This window comes from Danio aesculapii, chromosome 3 (assembly GCF_903798145.1).
Source record: "Danio aesculapii chromosome 3, fDanAes4.1, whole genome shotgun sequence".
Taxonomy (NCBI): domain Eukaryota; kingdom Metazoa; phylum Chordata; class Actinopteri; order Cypriniformes; family Danionidae; genus Danio; species Danio aesculapii.
The window spans coordinates 21,084,768-21,107,629 of record NC_079437.1 but is presented as its reverse complement, the minus strand read 5'-3'; the positions used below and the strand labels follow the sequence as shown (position 1 = coordinate 21,107,629).

Here is a 22,862-nt window from a genome sequence, read left to right as displayed (position 1 = left end):
AAAGTGTCAATATAGTTTAACAAAGTAGGGCTGGACGATAAAATCGATATCAGTATTTATTGATCGAACACCATTGTCAATATCGATAATAAAAAAAGATTTGGTATGTAATTTCGGTATGAAGCGCCTATAAATGGAAGCCTTGGAAGCAATGCCAATAAGCTTAGGGTGTCAGTTTGTTATTTCCAATAGAGGCATGTGCACGACGCACACATGGGAGCGACGTGCACATGGTGTGCAAGTCGCACGCACATAACGATCACGCATTTTCCAGGTATACCTAGTTGAAAAACATCTGAACTTTTCTAAATGCCCTGAGCACATTCAGTAATGACAGCATACTAATTACCTCAGACAAACACAAAGCAGGCGCTTGCGCTCGTCACTTTCAGGTCAGAATAACAACGAGTGTCGTATAGCAGCGGTGAGGAAATTGTAAATAAAAAAGGATGTCACCAGAGTGGCTTTTTGGTTTCTTTTCTTGTGCATCCCTGCCACTAGCTCCCCATCTGAAAGTTTTGTTTAGCATGGGGTAATGTAGTCATTCAACTTCACAATTTGAAATGAGGCAATATGTATTTAATATTGATGGCTGGTGCTTTTACTTAAAGTTCAGATTTGATCATCATAATTTGTTTTGTTTAAAAAGTTTGAGGTTTACTGTATCATTATTATTGAAACCTTACAGAAGTTGGTCTACTTTTACCATTGCACACACTTTGTAGCTTTTTATTAATCACGTTTAAAAGTCTCTTTAACACTTATGTTTATTTTATCATAAAGAGATGAGATGTTTTGTTTAAATATTTTAGTTTTTGACTAATAAAACCTTAGTATTGTTAGTAATGCCTTAGTAACGTTGGTCAATTAAAATAAGGTGGTTAAATAAAACAAATCCTAATATTCCTAAATGTATTGTTAAAAATATTAAATAATTATTGATATCGAATTATTTGAAACATGATATTATGATAATTTTTTTGCAATATTGCCCAGCCTTATGTCAAAGGTTTCTGTGTTTTGTAAAAAAGATTTTAAAGACCCTCTTAATGAAAACCTACATTTTTCCAGCTTTAAACCCACAAAATAATTATTTTATCTGTCATATGAAGGTGGAGATTGTTTCCACTTAAAGAAACTAAGCCTCCTAGCCAATAATGTGGTGAAAGCAACAACATCATGTGTTGTTGAACGCAAATTTGGCTTAAATGGAGTTCCAAACAGTGCTGTTAAAGGGTTTGGAGTGGCTGATATGTTAAAGTTTTTTTTCAAAAGTATAAAATATTTTAGACCACAACTAATCAATCTTAGGAAGATGCTTTTTTTATAAAATAATTAAAATTAATAATAAAATAAAAATAAAATAATTAAATGCATGTCAGGATGCTGAGACTATAGAGATGTAGCAATTCTAGATTTTGTTGCTATGATTACAGTTCGAGAAATATCATGGTTTCATGGCTGGAAAAGAACGTAGGGTAAAGATAAAGTTTATTTTAGAAAATAAAAACTAAATTTAAGACAAACTTATGGTAAAAAAACATTTGTTAAAAATAAAAATTCACATTAAATGAAAAACTAAAATGAAACAAAAAAAATTACAGATTTTGTTGCTTCGATCACAGATCGAGAAAATATTATGGTTTCATGGCTGGGAAAGAACATAAAATAGAGATCAAATTTGTTTTAGTAAACGAAAACTAAAACAAAGACAAACTTGATCAAAAAACATTCGTTAAAATTAAAAAATTCACACTACATGAAAAACTAGACGAAACAATTATAGATTTTATTGCTACGATTAAGTTTGTTTTAGTAAACAAAAACAAGGGGCGACACGGTGGCTCAGTGGTTGGCACTGTTGCCTCACAGCAAGAAGGATGCTGGTTCAATGCCTAATTCGAAATGAAACGTCTTGTGAAGTGGACTCGGGAGGGAGCGTACATTTCAATCAAACTGCATTTTTAGAGTGCAAAATGTGGATTTAGGGCGTCACAGTGGCGCGTGTGGGTTTCCCCCTGGTGCTCCGGTTTCTCCCATAAAGTCCAAAGACATGCAGTATAGTTGAATTGGGTAAGCTAAATTGTTCGTAGTGTTTCGTGTGTGAATGAGTGTGTATGAATGTTTCCCAGTGATGGGTTACAGCTGGAAGGGCATCCACTGTATAAAACATATGCTGGATAAGTTGGCGGTTCATTCCTCTGTGGCAACCCCAGATTAATAAAGAGACTAAGCCGAAAAGAAAATGAATGAATGAATGAATGAATTTAAATTGCAATTATTTGTACTCTAGATTTATATAATTTCACCAATCTCTATTGAGTTTTGTCTGAAAAAGCTGTGATCTGTTGCATAGAGCAATTTTAAGAGAGCAACAAACCTAAATCTGACAATCGGAACCTGACAATCGGAACACAGTTCATGAGTGAAGCTCTCATCTAATGAGCTGCATTGCAATTAAAGAAATAAGCTAAATATTTAAAGCTCTGTGGTGAGAGGAGTGGAACTGAGAACCACTGTAACTGTTAAGATTGATCTGTGCAAGCTTGATGTTCATTCATACATTTTCCTTCAGCTTAGTCCCTTATTTATCAGGAGTCGGCACAGTGAACTGCCAACTATTCCGGAATATGTTTTACGCAGTGGATGCCCTTCCAGCTGCAACCTAGTACTGGGAAACCCCCATACAGTCTCATTCATACACACTCTTACACTGCGGCCAATTTAGTTCATACAATTTACTTACAGGGCATGTCTTTGGACTGTGGGGGAAACCAGAACACCTGGGGAGAACATGCAAACTTCCACACAGAAATACCAACTGGCCCACCTGGGACTAAAACCAGCAACCTTCTAGCTGTGAGGTGACAGTGCTAACCACGGAGCTACTGTGCCACCCCAAGCTTAATTAAGCAAACTATAATCAATGAATTAACCTCTGCCCAATTGAAAGACATTACATTTTGTGGCTAGCAGCATAACTGAACTAATGAACATGTGAATATCTTTCCATCCAGATAAACAACATGCTTAGTCTTATTCTCATCTTTTTAGCTTTGCTTAAATTTTTTTCCCTCTTCTAAATTTTTATTGTTTGACTTTTACATTTTGTCAAGGGCTTGTTTACAGTTTGTACTAGTCCATGGGACACTTCTGAATACACTAGCATTAAAAGACTATCTCACGGAAACATGTGTCACTCAAGCATCAGGCTATTCTGTTCCGGAAACAAAGTTGCATGGCTTCAGGCCTTTGGCATCAGTGCAAATATCATTTGAGACACACTGAAGCCACAGGCATGTACCATTTCAAATGGAGGTGGAGGTGGGGGCAAAGGGAGAGATTTAGAAACAGGATGTTTGTGGCTGCTTATGTTCCTGCCTCTCATGCGATTTCACATAAATAAGAGATAAAACTTCAACAAAGGGACGCAGCAGGCTACTAACAGTATTACAGAGCTCTGTAAGCACAGTCAAATGTTTAAAGAGAAACAGGCGAGCAGAGTTTTCTCTTTCATGCTGACATTTATAGCATTTTAAAACATGAAATTAGGTTAATTAGATTGGTCAAAATGAGAGTAAAGATACTTATAACGTTACAAAAAAATATTTAAAAAAATATTAGTGCTGAGAAAAGATTAATTGTGATTAATCGCATCCAAATTAAAAGTTTGTTTTGACATTATATACAGTTGAAGTCAGAACTCAATATCAGGCCGACGTCAATGTCCAACGTCCAACCTAAAATCAACAGAATATCAACGTCTAATGATGTTACAGCTTGACGTTGTTTGAACGTTACCAATATGACGTCTATCAGACATTGGATTTTGGTTTCCATACCTGGCGAATAAATGTCTGTATTTGATATCAATATGACGTTGGTTTAAGATGTTGGCTCAAACTTGGATTTTGGTCACTTTCTAACACAACCTAAAATTAACCAAATATCAACGTCATTTGATGTTGTTATTGGACATCCAAATAATAGTTTTTTCCCCTAATTTCTGTTGAACGGAGAGAAGATTTTTTCAACACATTTCTAAACATAATAGTTTTAATAACTCATTTCTAATAACTGATTTATTTTATCTTTGCCATGATGACAGTAAATAATATTTGACTAGATATTTTTCAAGACACTTCTGTACAACTTAGTGACATTTAAAGGCTTAACTAGGTTAATTAGGTTAACTAGGCAGGTTAGGGTAATTAGGCAAGTTATTGTATAACGATGGTTTGTTCTGTAGACTACTGAAAAAGAATATAGCTTGAAGGGGCTAATAATTTTGACCTTAAAATGTAAAAAAAAAAAAAAAAAAAAAAAAAAAAACTGCTAAACTAAAGACTTTCTCCTGAGGAAACAAATATTATCAGACATACTGTGAAATTTTTCTTGCTGTTAAACATAATTTGGGAAACATTTCCAAAAAATTTTCCGTGACCAAATGTTAGGTGATGAAAATTCAATGTCTAGCCAGTGTCTAAGGACAACTTTGATATTTGGTTGATTTTAGGTTGTGTTGGTAAGGGACCAAATTCCAACACCGAGCCAACATCTTAAACCAATGTCATATTCTGACATTTAGGCCAATGTCAAATACTGACATTTATTCATTAAATAAGGCAACCTAAACCAAAATCCAATGTCTGATAGATGTCATAGTGGTAACGTCCACACAATGTCAAACTGTAACATCATTAGACATTGCTATTTGGTTGATTTTAGGTTGGACATAGACGTCGGCCTGAAATTGAGTTCTGATGTCAACCCGAACAAAATGCAATGTCTGCACGATGTTGACTTTAGGTTGTGTTGGAAAGGGACCAAAATCCAACATCGAGCCAGCATCTTAAACTAATGTCATATTCTGACAATTATTCATCAGACATGGCAACCAAAATCCATTGTTTGATAGACGCCATAGTGGTAACGTCCACACAATGTCAAGCTGTAACATCATTAGACATTGATATTTGGTTTATTTTAGGTTGAACATTGACATCGGCCTGGCGTTGAGTTCTGACATCAACCTGAACAAAATGCAATGTCTGCACAACGTTGGGGTACAACGTCTGAATCTGCTGTAACAATAGGGTTGTCAAAAGCATCAAGTTTGATACCAATCTGTACAGAAACTTCAAAAAATGTCCATTCCCTGCTAACATTTCAGCATTGTTGATCTTGTTCTTAAATACTGCTGATTGGCCATTGTGTTCACGTGCTCAACTGTAACTGGCTATGAAGGTCATTGATTCGCCACTCTTTACTGCTGTTCTCTAAGTGCAAACACACATACACAGACACTCAGTAGTGGAAAGAAGTAAAAGTACCATAACTTGCCTAACAATGTAGTGAAAGTATCTGTTAAAAAAAGTTTTAAAAAAAGTATCTGTTGTAAATATTAATATAAAATGACCTTTCAAATGTACTCAAGAGTAGTGAGTATTACGCTGTAAAAAGCTGATGCATTTACATGTAATTTGTGGATGTGTGTAAACGTAACATTCTGTAGTGCATTAATTATTGCCCAGCATGCACACAACATCATAAGAGATTAATATTAGGTTCGTTTTAGTTTGATGTCAGGTGACCAAAATTCAACGTCTAGCCAGCGTATAAGGACAAATGTCCAATAACGACATCAAATGACGTTGATATTTGGTTGATTTTAGGTTAGAAAGTGACCAAAATCCAAGGTTGAGCCAACATCTTAAACCAACGTCATATTGATATCAAATACAGACATTTATTTGCCAGGTATGGCAACCAAAATCCAATGTCTGATAGACGTCATAGTGGTAACGTTCAAACAACGTCAAGCTGTAACATCATTAGACGTTGATATTTGGTTGATTTTAGGTGGGACACAGACGTCGGCCTGACATTAATTCTGACGTCACCTCGATTTTCATTTCGACGTTGAGGTACAACTTCAATCTGACGTCATGTTTACGTCTTGGTGTTAAAGGCCATTTCGGTTATCATCCGTCATCTTCTCATCAGTGACATGCATCTATTCTAAACAGTCTCTGGGTCAATGCGTGTAAAGATTCTGGACATCTTCTTAGATACTTTTAATGCTTCCAAGCAATTTTCTGGAATTATAAATCACCCATGACTTGAGATAGTTTTTGATGATGTAATTTACCTCCTTACTCCTATGTGCGATTTGACTGGACAGGAATCACAGAACTGATTCTTCTAATCAACATAGACAAGAAAAATAAAGTAGTGACTGCAGGTTGAAGGAAAGTAGTGGAGTAAACGTACCGATACAGCACTAAAAATGTACTCAAGGGAAAGTAAAAGTACACAACTGCTTAGTAAATTACAATTCCTGAGAAAAACTACTCAATTACAGTAATTTGAGTATTTGTAATTTGTTACTTTACACCACTGCAGACACTAAAAATTCTTTTATTTTAAAACACTTGAAACTTTTGACTATTTATTTAACAATAAATAATGTGTACAGTACAAGTCATGACGACAGCATCTTTTTTGAGCAAACATTACAACAGTGTTCATGACAACACTTTGTCACAGCTACAAGTGGGCACTACAAAAGCCCATCGCACCCGCCGCCGCTGGGTCGCACAGCCCCGACCTTTCTTTTAGATATCAAATAAAGTGCACAGTGGCCAGTCACAAAACCACTCGGGGCTTCTGATAAAGGGACGCCATAACATGGTTTTAAAGGCCTTCGGACACAGACAGCTTTTATTAAAGTCTCTCTCTATCTTCTGCGTCTCTTTCACATGTTCTCCTTTAGTTTTTTCTCTCTTCTGGAGTCGAACCTCACTTCAACACCCTGACGCTTGCAGATGACGGCCTCTTGTCCAGCGTCCTCACCCTGTGTGATCGGAGCGAAATGCTGAGCTATACAGCCGCTGTCCTCTGATCCTATACTTGAGCATTTAATGAGGAGAGCAAAACCATTTCAAGATCAACAGCGTCAGGCCAATTCTGCGAACACTGCAGTGATACTAAGAAAGGACTCCAGCAATGTTATGGACATGGCGTCCCCGCTGTCCTCGCCTGGCACCTCTGATATCACTAACCAGCCTTAACAACAGCTTTTCTACTCTTTCTGTCGATGACAATTTATCTGTTTCATGATGTAACGTGTATGCAGCAGTACTAAATTTCCCATAACTCTCTGTGGCAATGCAACACTGATTAAACATCAATCACAGACCAAAATGTGCACATTATAGTTATGTGTTTTGTGACAGTAGCTTCACATATTTTCTAAATGACAGAATTTTGTATCAGCCACTGATATACTGTACATTGCCCTATTTTTGATCAATTTAATGCCTATTAATTTAGACTGTCATAATAAACTAATAGTTTAATAATATTTTAACAGTCATTGTAACTGCTGGGTTGACCTTTTATCATCATTAAAATAAAATAATCTAAATTAGTGATGTCAGGAACACAATTTAAAATAATAATAATATTAGACAATTCTTACATAAAGTCAAAGAGTTGTGTGAACTGAAGAGAACTGTGTGAAGTTGCAAAATTGTATTATTAACTGTATTATTTTTTTTTTATAGAAATACTTACCTAAACAAAATTGTGTAAAATATAGTTTGAATAATAATAATAATAATAATAATAATAATAATAATAATAAATTCCTAATTATTATTAATAATTAAAAATTATGTAAAATAAATTGTTCTATTACATTTGAATGGATCTAATCCCATTTATACTTTATTGCACATTTTGCATTCAGTTCATTTATAAAGTTATTAAAAAAACATGATGTATTTTAATGATAATGATAAGTTAAATAAGTGAGCAACAATTATAGGTATTGAAAAAGCTGTAATACTTATTATTTATTACATTCTGTACATTCAACCAAAAATAAAGTTTGAATAAAACGATTTGAAATTCAAAAAGTTTTGGAATAAATAAAAATAAATAAATCATGAAATTAAATTAAATAAAAATAAAAATAATATATATATATATTATAATATATATATATATATATATATATATATATATATATATATATATATATATATATATATAATATATATAAATATAAAATTAAAATAAAACAAAAATAATAAAATAAAACAATCAAATTAAATGAAATTAAATAATAAAAAATAATGAAATGAAATAAAATAAAAAATAACAAAATGAAATAAAGTAAAACAAAAAATAATAAAATAAAATAATAAAAAAATAAAAATAAAAATAATAAGAAAATAAAATTATAAAAAAATTAATAAAAATAAAATAATGAAATTAAATACAATTAAATAAATAAATATTTTATTAAACAAATAAAATAAAATAAAAAATTATAAAATGAAGTAAAATGAAAAATAATGAAATGAAACAAATAAAATAATAAATAATAAAATGAAATAAAATAAAATAAAAAACTAAATAAAATAAAATAGTAAAATAAAATAAAAAATAGCAAAATGAAATAAAATAAAAAATGAAATAAAAATTAAATAAAATAAAATTAAAAATAATAAAATTTAAAAAATCTAATTAAAATAATAAAATGAAAAATAACATAATAAAAATAACAATAAAAATAAAAAATAAAATAAAAATAATAAAATAAAATAAAAATAATAAAATAAAAATAATAAAATGAAATAAAATTAAAAATAACAAAATTAAATAAATTTAAATTAATAAAATGAAATAAAATAAAAAATGTTCAAATAAAATGAAATGAAATGAAATGAAATAAAAGAAAAGAAAAGAAAATATCTCACAGCTTGATCAGTGCCACACACACACACACAAGGTTCCCCAGCATTTCTCCTCGTCTTATCAGAAATTTGCTAGGCACTCAAATGTCTCAATGGCTTATCATTCTCATAGACCTGCCGGGACTGTATTTCTCCAATTTCAGTGCTAGCAGCCAAGCTAGCATGAGAATCAAGACCTTTTCAGAGCAGCCAAGAACACACTAAACTCTACGCCTAAAGTCTAGTGCTATGACAAGCAGAGCTCACTTTACATCCGATGATGCTGTCTAGTGTTTTATTTTCCAATGACAAAATGCATAAAACATTTCAGTCATCCCACAGTCACAGACAATAGTGCACAGAAACACACATCTGAATAACAAGTGCTTTTATTTCACCAAATGTTTGAGGTTTGTGAGATTTGTCATGTGCTCATAAAAGCTGAATTAATTTGAATTAAGCTGAATTAATCAAAATTGCAAAACAATAATATTAGAAATATTACTACAATTAAAAATAGCTTTCTATTAAACTTTTAAAAAATGTAATGTGATGACTATGCTGCATTTCTAGCCATCATTACTCCAGTCGTCAGTGTTAAATGATTGCTGACAAATCAAGTTACGTTTATATCCCAACAACTAATAACTATACGGATATTAACGGCAAGTAATTCACAGTTAATCTGCTTTGTGGAAATACAAAAAGAACATGTTTTGCCTGCAATGCAAACATTTTGTGAGGTGGTTTCTAAATGCTCAGTGGAATACGGGTCATTGAAAAGCGATGGAAATAATTCCTAATGAAGAGTCGATGCAGAACACTGGAACCATGATGAACAATGCAAGACCATAGAAATTGCCTTAGTAATACTATTGCCTTCGCCATAGTATTGCTTAACTGATGTCTTTGGACCATCTCTGCTTGACAAAGACTTTGCAACATGGTAGTTGTGCACATGAACAGCTAAAACCAGTTTCTGATTTAGTGTTTAATTCGTTTGCATTTGTCGCATCTCATTTGTGCATTTTCGAGTTTAGGGGTGAGGCTTGAGGGCCTGCCTCGTTTTAAAATTTGTAAATTTTTTACATGAATAAGACACTTTTCGGATGATATGCAAAATAGTTCGATTTCCTCAATCGATTAGGCAGGCTAAAGCACACGAAATGTTTAAGGTGTTTAGTTGAGAACTGTGTTGTACACCTTCTGATTTGCTGATTTAGTGGTAAAAACCCAACAACATTTAATTTCATAATGATTTCTGAAAACATTAATAACATGAATGCAGCTTAATAAGTTTGTGGAATATATGAAGAGTTCAGATGCAAAAACCTCTAAGAGCCAACTGCAATTTTCTTCTACAGTAAGCATTTTTTCAGCCTCTCATGTTTATGGTTAGTTCTTTCATGTAAAAGTGATGGAAATAGCTTATTATTTGCCATAAAAGTGAAATTTCTGAATCAAGACATAGGAGACTGAGAAAAAGCACATTTTACAAGACAATTTTAAATGGCAGTTAGAGGTTTTTGCATCTGAACTGTTCATATATATATATATATATATATATATATATATATATATATATATATATATATATATATATATATATAAATAATAATAATGAAAACAATTCTGGGGCTAACAATTTTGACTTCAACTGTACGTGTATGTGTATATATATGTAATATAACATATATATATATATATAAAGGGTGTAACGATACTCGTATTCGTATTGAACCATTCGGAATGAGGCTTTTAGTTGGGCATGCATTACAAACCGAATGATTCAGACTAATTTCTGAAAAGATAAAAGAGAATAATGTGTGTAAACTATGTGTAACTATGCTCAACAAGACATTACAAATGATGTGGCAGGTAACGTGCTGACTGCCCCAGCCACCTCCAAACACTACTTCAGTCAGACATGTGGCAATCTCAACTCATTTACATCGACATCACACAAGTAGGGTTGGGTTGACAGACTATGCTATCGCCCATCGCCAATAGACAACACGATGCTGAGCCGGCATCGTGATCCTCCTCCCTGCCCCTGTCCCAGCAGCAACCCGCTCGTGAAAAATACACACAGCCCCCAATTACACTAATACGTCTTAGTTTTAAAATGGCAATTTAGAACGAAAACAATCCACGTCCACACTGACGTTTCATCTAGCATTTCTGAAAAGCCCTCCTTCCACACTATACTGCTGAAAACGCACATCACATGAGCACACACACAAACTCTGTCATGCGCTGCAGTGTAGGCTATGTGTGCGTCTGGCTCTGAGCTCCAGCAGTCACCCCAGAGAGCAGTGCATGCCGGACAGTTAATCAAGGATGTACCGCTGGATCGCGTCTCACTATAGTTGTTAAATTTGATAGTTAATTAATCTAGTCTCTATCTAATGACTCTCCGATCTTTTGAATCTATCAGATAATGTGTCACAGCGTCAGTACACTGCTTCAATCTTTCGCTTTCATGCTTGTAATTAGTAATTTTAGCGAAAACTTCAGATACAGTTGGTTGGTGGCTGTTGGTTTTGCACCTTTTTTTAACCAACCAAGTTTGTTGACGCCATTATAACGACACAGATCACTCTGCCTATTCATGCCAGAGTCCAGCGGAAATGCTGATTGACAAGTGGTAATTAGTGTGTAAATTTATTTATTTATGATTTGGTTATGGATAAAACAAAGACCATGCGGGTCAGGTAGTTGAAACGGTTGGCTATAAATAATTAATTTGTTATGAATTCATTAATTATTCATAAAGAATTAATTCACCACTGCCACCGTCGATGCCATCGTCCATCGCAATGTTTCACATAAGACATCATAGGATGTCTAATTGGATGACATCGACCAACCTTACACACCAGGGTCAATAACTAGAACTAGACAAAAACTAGAACGACGGACACTTCGAACAACTATCCCTGCGGCATTCAGACAGGCACTTCATACAAATTCGAACAGCGCAAAACAAATCATCGAGGCGATCGGTACATTTATAGCTGTGAATATAAGACCTTACTCAGTAGTGGAAAATTCTTGTTTTAAGAAATTGTTAAATGTATTTGAGCACTGTTACATTAATCCTTCACGAGCCTATTTCAGTCAGACAATAATTCCTGCTTTCTGATCCACTAAAATGGCAGATGACATAGTCACATCAAGCAGATCTGTGCTGTCTGAAGGAAATGTGGACACATTTCTTTCTGATTACTTATAAATTGATTGAAAATTAGATAAAAATTTATTGAAACTAAGTTTCATTTACAACAAAATTGTTCTTTTCTTGTTTAACTACTACATTATTACATTAATTTTTTTATAAGGAGCGTTTTGGTTTTGGGTATAAAGGAGAAAAACCCCCAGAAGACAGGTGAAGTACAGCCCTTTCACTGTTCAAAGAAAAAAAAAAAACAAGATCATACTTCTATGATTTTATTTTAAATAAATAAAAAAAAAAAACATAATGAACCGAGACACTACTGTGTCGCATCGAACCGAACCATGATTTTTGTGAACCACTACACTCCTTACATATATATATATATTTTTTTTTTTTTTTTTTTTTTTTTTTTTTTTACGTCTAAATTTACAACATCACAAATCTCTTTTTTTAATCTGAACTTGCTAAAAAATCTGAACTTGAGTATTAATTAGCTTGAAAATAAAAAAGAATTAGGTTAAAATAATAAATAGGACAAGAAATAAATTTGTTAAATTAGGAAAAATATAAGAGAGTATCACTGTCACATGTGGCCTCAGTCTTTGCAACACGACTCTACATTTATAAAAACATCATGAACACCATTTTCCAGCATTGTCAACCAAACTAAATGAATGCATCTTAAATGTCACCACAAGCAAAAATCTGCATGCACAAGACCTGAGTCTTACAAGTGGGAAATATATACCATTGATGAATGTTTATTAAGTAATCAGGATATACATTTCCAGTGCTGAGGGACACCATAGGAAGTGATGATCTGCCTTGTGCATGAGTAGAACAAGCAAACTATTTCAAGCCAGAGGTGAGAAACTTCATCGCCCCTGTGCCTCAGATTCAAGATGCCACTGTATCAGCCAGCATCATCCCCTGATGACCCAAGTTTAAGTGCTCCCAGTCTGAGAAAACTGAAAAATTGGACATCATTAAATTGCCACAGAAACCCGATGGCCTTGTTTTTTTTCTGTACAGCATCACTATACAATGACTTTGTTGTCAGACCTTCCATTCTCATGCACAAACAAGCCTGATGAACTTTTTGAGACTTAATGCTGAGCTCCATGAGCCTGCAGTCTTGAGCACAACCCAGGCGTCTCTTCTAGAAGCCAGAGTCTGGACTTAAATGGAGTTTGGGTTGCTGACAGGTATTAATACGAGACAGAGACTCCAACCTGATCTGTGCGTCTAATGAAGGCCCGCGGGACGGGGGTGACCTGGCCCCCCGAGATGTCTTGCTCTCTTACTTATGGCATACGGCTGGCAAAGATGTCGCAAGCTTAGGTGGGGCCTGGCGAAGAGTTGATCTGGGAATGAAGGGTCTAGATGTTCAAGAGCACGCATTTGATCCTCTCGCTTCCAAAAAGCAGTGGATGAAGCCATCGGCTCCCTAAAGACAGCCGTCCATCTCACTTGCAGGATAGCAGGTGATCATTTAGCAGATGCTTGTTTAATAGGGTTCTTCCGATAGCAGACTTTTAGTAGTCAATGGCCTGCCAATGCCAATGGAATTCACAGATTCTTTATTCCAGTTTCAGTAGCATTGGGAAATCTCAAATGACATTAAGTACGCTTGCTGTTAAAAAAGTTTGGCCATATGTTGTTGTTAAACTTTGTTTATCAACTAGCTACCGCGCAACTTCTTACCATGTTGTTTGGTTGCAAATGAGCATTGTCCCATTAAGCATCTTGTTTTATTTATTTGGTAACAGTTTAGTTGATCACAATTCACAATATTAACTAATTAACTGCTGGCTCATTACCTGTCTATTATTAAGACATTGGGCTCTATTTTAACGGTCTAGGTGCAAAGTCTAAAGCACATGGCGCAAAAGCATTAAGGGCGTGTCCCAATCCACTTTTGCTATTTTAAGGACATAAAAATATGCTCTGCACCACGGTGCATGGTCTAACAGGGTTGTGCTTATTCTCTTATTCTCATTATGGGTGTGTTTTGAGAATAAACCAATCAGAGTCTCATCTCCCTTTCCCTTTAAGAGTCTGCTGCGTCTCACCATGGCGCATTTGCTATTTACATGACTTTGTAAGTGTAAAAACTGAATGCTTCACTAGTGAGAACACAGTTAAACAGACCATCTGCAGTGCAAGAATAAAGAATGAGCCTCCTCCAATCTGTCTTTACTTTCACTTTTACTCTTTCGTGGATAACGAAACGGTGTTGTATGCACTCCACTGAAGACATCCATAAGCCTACATAATTAATTTAGATTGTTAAGCGCAAAGATTTGTTTCAAAACTATTTCTAAATTCACTTCTAATCTCCAGCAAACTAATAAATAAACAAAAAACGAAGTGTGGTCAAAAATCCACACACATTAGTTATCTCCAAACACACGTCCTATGCCCCATATGGTTCCTGACAGGTGGACAAATCTAAGCTTGTTTTTAATTAAACAAATATAAATATGCATATAATAAATAATAATAACATTATACAAAACTGAAAAAAGCCCCCCAAGATGAAGAAGGCATAGAGGCAGTGGTTTTTATATTTATGTAGAAAATAATAATTTTTGTAATATTTTATTCCTTTCATTCTTTTTCATTTGTAAGATATTTGTGTGCAATGTGTAAGCGAGGCGCACAACTAACACGCTCTGCGCTGGACTTAGACCTTATTCAGCCGGTCTATTGAACAGTCTATTTTAGTTCCTCAAAATAGCAACACACCAACAATGCGCCTTAACACACCTCTTTTCTAGACCAGAACACCCATGAGTCCACAAAGTGAAGCAAATGGATTTGCTATTTAAACAACGTGGCGGAAAACAGGAAAATGAAGGTTGCGTTGGTCAGAAAATAGCAACACTTTGTGGAAACACTCCTTGCGCCAGGTGTATAATAGGTCCATAAACTGTTTAGTACTTATAAAGTATGATATTATTATACATCCCTAATCCCACCAAAAACCCAACTTCTACCTTAATAACTATTAATAAGCAGTAGTTTACTCAATAAACTACTGAGCTGATAGTCAGTGTTAGTTAATGGTTTGTTACCTGTGTGAATTATTTAAAATAAAGTGTTACCATTTATTTGTCTAATTTAATTATTATGTAGTATATTTTTAAAGAGCCCCTATTATGGGTTTTTGAAAATGAGCTTCCATGCAGTGTGTAACATAGCAGTAAGTGTATGAAAACATCCAGCTGAGGGTTAAATCTGAAAGTGCACCGTGTTTAAAACTATCTATGCGATTTCGCTTCAGACACTAGCAGATCACAGGGGATCACGGGACTGATCATGATGCGAAGCTGACAATCAATGACAGATGGAGATTCGGCTGTGGGGAATAAAGGGTTAAAGTTCATTTTCACAACAATACCACAGTATACACAACTGTATGCTGTAGTTTGTTCCTGTCATTGTTCAGATTTTTGATACAATAACCGACACTGCAATGCGGGATTCATCAGCCCTTTACTATTAGAAGAAGGAGCAGTTTGTAATGTTTGCGCCTCTTAAAGGGATATTTCACCTACTAACTATAATTTCCTCATTTACACACACTTGTGTGGTTTAAATTTTTATGAATTTCTTTATTTTGTTGAACACTAAACAAGATATTCGAAAGAATGTTGGGAAAGCAAGATGTAAAATAAGTGTATAATGTCCCTACAGTGTGTATGCAAAGTTTCAGCTCCAAATAATATTTATAAATATTATAATAAATAAAATAATAATATAACTCTTTGAAACTGCCACTTTTTACTGTTGGCTTTGATCTAAATTGTGCTGTTTTGGTGACTACCACAGGGCGTTTCCCCTCCGACAACATGTACAAAGGCAGAATGTAAATCAAATAGTTTCTGCACACTGTTATTATCAAGTGTGTTTATAAAAAAATATTATTTTTACCATTAGAGACACACTGTTGCCACACAACTGTTTATAAACCCCTTATGAAGGGGATATTTGCATAATGGGTCCTCTTTTACGTTTACTTCAGAAACTCTTGTTATCACTCACACTAGTGTCTATTAGTTGACCACATGACTGTATATTGAAAGGCCTCGATATACACAAGAAATAATCAGCGGTCTGCCTTGTGTTAAAGGATTTGAAATGCACGACTCAGAGATAAAGAACCATCCACCAAAAAACGAAATGTGCGCATGTAAATGACACAGGCATATCTACAGTAATAGCTCATAGTAACACATGGTAGCTACCTCTTCAAAAATATTTCTGAGCATGTTGTTGAGCTAGTTGATCAACACTGGCTCCTTGATAAAGTACACCTCCTTGATGTCCTCAAGATCACACAGAGGTTACTATGGCTATGACTAATGTTTGTGGGAAGCACGTTCATTTCGAACTATGGTCAAAACTGACTAAACCTACCTGTGCATTAAACAATTTTATTGCACATCTTCTAAGCAATCAAAACCAGGTATTTCAACAGACCATGGAATACATTTCTTTAAGGTGACCACTAATTTACATGTACTGCAATGACTCTGCCACAGCAACTTTATATGTTGCTCAAACCTGCCTTCCACACACATGCACACATGTACTGTACATTACACCACGGGAGTTCAGCATGTCTGTAAACATAGTCGGGAGTGCCGGATGTCTCTGGAGGTGAATATCTTTTGCTGAGAGACGGAAGGGGAGACGGGAATGCCGGCTCTAATGGCCAGATCAAAGTGAACTTCCTACACTAGTTATACATGGAAATCCTGCAGTGACATAAAACAGTCTCAGTCATGAAGTACATTTTAAATGTGAACCTGATTCTCAATATCTTATCTGACTGAGAGCTTGGAGAGAAAGCATGCGTATAAACATTTATGGCCAAGAGTTAAAATATCTCCACAAATAAAGCTTAACCATAAAAGATGAATTCTATATTCATACATCAAGTTGCCTGGCAACAGTAAACAGTCTACACTTAGTGTCATGCCAAAACCAACACTGGACATGGTCAAATCACTGTAACATATGGTGTGTAGCGGCTTGGAGTTTGAAAGGTTTAAGACTGTCCACTGTAAATAATATATAGATATAATTATAGATATCTGCACAAATTCTACATTTTCTGGTGCAGTCATTCAATCTTTTTTTATTACATTAAACCTGAATTCATTCATAATTTTCACATTTTTGTTCTATCTATCTATCTATCTATCTATCTATCTATCTATCTATCTATCTATCTATCTATCTATCTATCTATCTATCTATCTATCTATCTATCTATCTATCTATCTATCTATCTATCTATCTATCTATCTTCACATAAATAAAAACAAATGCTGAAATAGAAAAAATTATTGAAATATCTTAAAGTCAAGTGCTATTTTGGGGTTTCTGCCTGAATTTTGCCTTTGCAAATTAAAAAGCTTCTAAAATCCACATGCAGAGGTGTAAATGCAAAATATTTGTATCATTTTAAAGAAAACCCTTTGAATTTTTATAAAACACTGTTGCAAGGGATTCAAATAATTGTATATGTTGTCTGTGTTATAATAAACCCCTCCAAAAAGAAAGAAGCGCTTTTTTGTTTTTATGTAAACTCAAATTTGAAAGTGTAGCTTTTAGGTTCTGTGTGGTGTAGGTTGTTGTAATTCATTTTGTTGGTTCCTGCACTTGTCAGTAATCATAGGAAAAAGGAAAAATGTCCAACTAATGAGAGAACGGAAGGGTATTTGGCCAGTACAGACCTTTAAAATTTACAGAATGCGGAAGTAAATGACGTCAGAGTTTAGGAGGTTAATTATATATTTTCTGGTGCAGTTATTCAATCTTTTTTTATTACATTAAACCTGAATTCATAAATTTCACATCTGTCTGTCTATCTATCTATCTGTCTGTCTATCTATCTATCTATCTATCTATCTATCTATCTATCTATCTATCTATCTATCTATCTATCTATCTATCTATCTATCTATCTATCTATCTATCTATCTATCTATCTATCTATCTATCTATCTATCTATCTATCTTCACATAATGAAAACAAATGCTGAAATGGAAAAAATGATTAAAATAATCAATATCACATTAATACTAGCTAAAAGTAAAATAACAAAATGCTACTAATACTACGATGAAGAACATGAACATGAAGATGAAGTAAAAGAAGAAGAAATACTGTACATAAGTTTGGAGTCATTTTTACAAAAAAAAAAAAAAACGAAATAAAAACTTCTTTCTATAATTGAGTTGCATAATATTTCTGTGTAAACCATGATTGATGAAATGGAAAGTTCAAAAGAACAGTTTTTTTACTAATTACAAAAAGAAAAGTCTAATGTTTTTTATCAAGCATTCTTGTCAAATAATAATCGTCTTATGTTCATTAAAAATCCTTATATATAAAATGTTACAATCCATAAACATTTCCCTTTTATCCTGTTCACTTATTTTCTCAAAAAAAATTAATCCAGCCATTTTACACTCTACCCAAACACAAAAAAATGCGACTTTTGCTTCAATGTTCCTTCTTCTATTGACCTTATTCTTCAATGAACTTCCAATTCAGTTGCCTACAGGAGAAATGACTAAGAATAATAAATGGCAGAAAACAGTCAAACTACTTGCTCTACAAACAAGTGTTTGCATGACTATACAGACAAAGAAGAATAATATAATAAGAAAATATCAGTTTGTAACATCAAGCAGCCAAACGAGTTGTTTTTAACGTCTAAAAATGAATAAAAGTGAATGAGACCAGAAGTCGAGCCAAAATTATTCGAATGGCTGTGCCCAATCGTAAGCAGAGATTAAGTTGAATAGCAGAGAAGCCCAAAGTAGAGACCGCAGGCCAAAGTTGGCTCATTGTAACCTGTGATTTGGCCCACCATCCCATCTGAGAAGAGAGTGAGAAGGATGGAGAGGGTTGGGGTGAATGGGCCTTTAAAAAAAGATTGTCATTTCTAATCTGACAGAGCCTTTTATTGTTTGTTTCCTACAAAAAAAAAACATTTCAATCAATTAAATGTTGTAAATGAATCAGATTTTTTAAAATGTAAATAATGTCACTGGCAGAATAGTAGACTATTCAGAAGACATCGGTCAGCAAATAAAGGCAAAAACTAGTGTAACTCCATTCTATTATAAATGAGATTGTTTTTTGTTTTTACTGTAATACGTTCATTATAAAAATGTAAAAAATTTAATGCTGTATTATTTATTATAAATAATGTTTTCTAGTTATTTTTAAACATTATTAAATAAATTAGGAAATTACCTATGGCAACTATATTTACCTTCGTCCCACTAGCCTCAATCAAGTTTGGTTTTTGGCCCTTCATAAGAAAATGTTTGGACACCCCTGTTCTATAGGCTCTCACATAAATCAAACAGCCAGTAATGATGAGCTGTCTGAATGTCAGCTGGCACACCTGCCAAAGTCACTATTTCCTCTCATCTCAACTGACGGTTCTCAGTACTTCATAGTATCATTCGTGCCAACCAAGAGAAAACAAGAACTGATCCATCGCAAAATTAGCGGCACGGCACACCACAAGCCAGACCGTCATCAGGGGGGACCAAAGAATGTTGTCCAGACTCCTGTGATGATAGGACTACTAAGATCCACTGTCAGAAATGACGCTATTTTTGTTTTTACACCAGCTTGTAATGAGGGAGCCACCTAAAGCATTCACGTTATGACATTAAGTGGCTTCTGCCTATTGATGCATTTTTTTGTACAGATCTTTGTATACTATACTTCTAATTTAGGAATCTTGAATAGTCCAAAATTTGATTGCATTTTGTTTACATGGAAAGCTGTGGTGAAGTATCAAAATAAAATTGATTTCAGACTTTTGTTGAGACAAAATCCAGCATAATGCAAAAATAAGTGTATCAACTATAAACACACATGCTTAATTTCCTAGAGTGAAAACAAAAACAAAAACAAATATTTCACCCAAAAATGAAAATTCTGTCATCATTTCAACCTCAACTTGTTCCAAACCTGCTACACACAAAAGAAAGCATTTTGAGAAAAGTTGGAAACAGGTTGTCGTTTACTTACATATTTGTTTCTGACTGTGGTCATCAATAAGTACTGGTTTCCAACATTCTTAAACATATTTGATTTTGTGTTTGGAACCACTTCAATGTAAGAAAATGATGATTAAATATACATTTTTGGGTGTAATTTCTCTTTAAAGAGAAAGCCAATTCATTAAATTATATATACTGTAGAGAGTTGAATGAAATCAAACCATGTGTTCAGAGAAAAGTGGCCATTAGTTCCCTTTTTAAAATTATTAGTTCAGTAGTAATTACTCTTCAGTAGTAAGTATTATATCAAGAGTTCATATGCAAAAACCTCTAAGTGCCATCTGAATTTTTCTCCTAAAATTAGCATTTTTCTCAGGCTACTATGTATAAGTTAAGTAATTTCCATTTTATGTCAATTAATATGTTAGTTTCATTGCCTTTAATGTGAAAATAGTGAACATAAATATAGGACTCTCGGAAATGCTCATTTTAGAAGAAAAATTCAGTGGGCACTTAAAGGTTTTTGCTTCTGAACTCTTCATATGTATGTATAATACATGTCATTCAGCAGCTGTTTACTTCAGACGCTGAAGGTGTAAAAATATTAACACGTGACTGTCTTAAAGAGCACTTAACACAACCCATAAATGGCCTCAGCAGGTGGATTTTTGTGTAAACGTTCATCTAAACCAATAATAGCAATATAATATGTCTTACAATAACAGAAACAGACAAATAATGAAATTTTAAAATGACAAGATCATATAAGATATAACTTACTTAACCCAACTCAGAAGTTGTAAAGGCTAACAAATAAGTACCACAGGTATTGCTCACGTATTAGGACCAACATAATATTTATGTAAGCTTATCTTTGCTAAAGTGAAATATGCCGCCTTATTCAACACCAATTCATTCAACAATAATTTCAACCAAACATACTAAACGATGTTTACACGACCACAAAACAGTTTTTTTTTTTACCTTTCTCAGCCAGAAAAAAGATTTCCTTTTATCCTAGGTCCGAAGGTTAGTGTTCGTTCAAATCCAAGCCGAAAGTTTAGCAGCTCTGGGAGAAAGTCCAGGCTCCGGGCAGCTGTCGCTTACGCACGGGTGTCTTGAATGAAACCTGAGTAACGCCTCAGGTAGGATCATCACTTCGCCTTAAACTTCTGACACTCTGCCAACTTCTCGCAACTCTCACACTCCTGGGGGATAAAAGCGGGGTTATGAAAACTTAAAGGACCATTTCAAGCACGATGGTAATGTTTATGGATGTTTATATTAACTGTACCTTTTCATACCGACAGCTGTGAAGATATTTGTAATTGAGGCAGTTCTTCCGGTTGTTTCATACTGTTGGATGCAACGTAAATCATTTTAATAATGTGATTTAAATTAACACACGTTTACATTATGTATGTACTAAAACTGAACAACTATATTGAATGTTTATTACTTCACAGGCCATCTGTGCCATGTCGAAAGATTGCAACATCACCATGACCTGAAGTGAGGTAATTATAGAATTTTTCTGCAGATCGTATTTTCTTTTTATATACCAATAAATAAAAGCATTTTACATTCTTTGCAGTGGCCATATTTGCATTTTTTTTTTTTCATTACGAGGAGCATGAATAAAATTGCACATGTGCACGCTGAAGATGGCGGTTTTAATCCCTTATCTAAAGGTAATGCTTGATAATTTAAAACACGCGTGAACCAAAAGTTGCTGAGACTTTTATTTCTGTAGCCTATATTGACGTAACCTACTGCCACCTGAAACAGAATATTGAGTAGAGGGCGGGGCTTTCTTTTTGAGCATCATTCTTTTTTTCTATTTTTTTCTCCAAACTGGGGCCGTCAAACAGACATCAACAGAATAGGACAGGTGTCCTGACATTTTACTCTACCCATCAGATTATGCTACCAATACTGTACTTGAATGGTTCTGATTTTGGGGTTAGGGATAAGGTAGGTTAGGGTGATATTACAGCTTCATATCACACTACATTAAAATTTACACTGGTAGCAAAATCTAAGGGCAGCACATTGCGTCATCAAAATGTGCTACCTACTTTTTGAATAGGAGGTAGGACAATCTGACAAAGTAGGGCAAATTGACAGAACACCGCCACTCCAAACAGAAGCAAAAGGAACATTTTTGATAGAAAATTATCAAAACAAACATTTAGTATGCAGTGGATTAATGGCACAGATTAATTGTTCATTTAAAGACTAACAATGTCCACAAGGAAAATAAACATTGATAATTATTATTTCACACTGACTTTAATGACCTCCTTGAAGTGCAATAATAATAATAATAATAATTCCTTACAGTTATATAGCTAAGTGCTTTACACATTTCTGGGGGGAATCTCCTCATCTACTACCAGTATGCAGCAACAACCTGGATGACGTGACGGCAGCCATATTGCGCAGACTGCACACCACACACCAGCTGATTGGTGGAGAGGAGACAGAGTAATGAAGCCAATCATGATATGAGGATGGTTAGGAAGCCATGATGGACAGAGGCAAGTGGGCAAATTAAACCCCTACTCTTTATCAAAGAACATTCTGGGATTCAACAACCACAGAGAGTCAGGACCTCGATTTAACGTCTCATCTGAAAGAAGGCACTCACTGAGCAGTATAGACTCCCCTTCACTATACTGGGGCGTTAGGACCCACACGGACCGCAGGTTGAGCGCCCCCTACTGGCCCCACTAACATCACTTCCGGCAACAACCTAGCTTTCCCATGTGGTCTCCCATCCAGGTACTAACAAGGCGCAGCCCTGCTTAGCTTCAGTGTGTGACCATATGAGAGTTGCAGAGAGCTAGCTACCGATCATAGACCCTTAAGCGTTTTATTGATGAACAAATCATTGT

General features: G+C 34.4%; 1 protein-coding gene across 1 annotated transcript in view; it reads right to left on the bottom strand.

Annotated features, from left to right (window-relative positions):
- scn4ab (sodium channel, voltage-gated, type IV, alpha, b) overlaps positions 1–21,080 on the bottom strand; it is a 67,615-nt gene extending 46,535 nt beyond the window's left edge. Inside the window, exon 1 of the mRNA XM_056453360.1 lies at positions 20,950–21,080. The gene's annotated coding sequence lies outside the window, so the exon portion shown is untranslated. The remainder of the gene's footprint in view (positions 1–20,949) is intronic.
- Positions 21,081–22,862: the final 1,782 nt, after the last annotated feature.